This window comes from Microtus ochrogaster, linkage group LG8 (genome assembly GCF_000317375.1).
Source record: "Microtus ochrogaster isolate Prairie Vole_2 linkage group LG8, MicOch1.0, whole genome shotgun sequence".
NCBI classification, from domain to species: domain Eukaryota; kingdom Metazoa; phylum Chordata; class Mammalia; order Rodentia; family Cricetidae; genus Microtus; species Microtus ochrogaster.
The window spans coordinates 1,062,683-1,063,688 of NC_022033.1; positions in this window are offsets into that span (position 1 = coordinate 1,062,683).

Sequence of the window (1,006 nt, forward strand, 5' to 3'; positions counted from 1 at the left end):
TTGTATGTGTATTTAAATGCTTAATCATCAGGGAATGGCACTACTTGAGCAGGATTAGAGGTGTGGCCTTGTTGGAGGAAGTGGGTTGCTTTCTCTACCTGTTCCTTGCTGATCCAATTCTCGGCTCCTCCTCCAGCACCATGTCTTCCCGAGTGCCGCCATGCTGATCCATGAACTAAACTTCTAAAACTGTAAGCCAGCCCAAATAAAATGGTTTGTTTTATAAGAGATGTCGTGGCCATGGTGTCTCTTCACAGCAATAGAACACTGACTAAGACAGGCCCCCAGGAGGAGTGGGAAGCCCATGCCCAGGAAGACTTCGAGGGCATGTACTGGTGCCACCAAGAAGCACCTGGGAAAGCTGCATGAGTCAGAAGTTTCCCTCGTGTGAGCTGACTGAAGTGAGGGGCTACAGCTATCACCTGACATCCACACTCGTGGGTAGGGACAGCCTCACTCAAAATCCCAGGTCGATTTTAGCATGAAAGAGCAGCCAAACCATGCTGATTCTAAGCCAGGATGGGGCTGTCCTAGCTACAGCCCCCAGGTTATCCTAAGACCATGTGTGTTGCAGAGATGAACCACATTTTACGGGAATGGAAACCTTAATTGGTGCAGACTCCCAAGTCCTCCCTGCCATGGTGAATAAAAGGTAGAAAGAGCTCTGCCTTCTCAGCCATGGTCCCACTCAGTCCCAGGATACCTACAGCACCCAGCTCCAGCCAGGGAACATTCCACTGGGGTGCTGGTAAAGTTGGTATTCCTCCCCTTCCCGCTCACAGGAGTCTGGGAAACAACCCATCTAATAAGGGCCTGAGAAGTTGCAATCTCCCTACCGTCCAGCAGGTGGCAGCGTGGCACTGCAAACCCCACCTCTCCTTGTAGCTTGCCTATTGCAAGTTGGTTCTTGTTTTATGTTTTTATTTTATTTTGTTTTTGTTTGTTTTGTTTTTGAGACAGGGTCTCGTTATGTAACTCTAGTTGTCCTGGAACTCACTATGAAGAC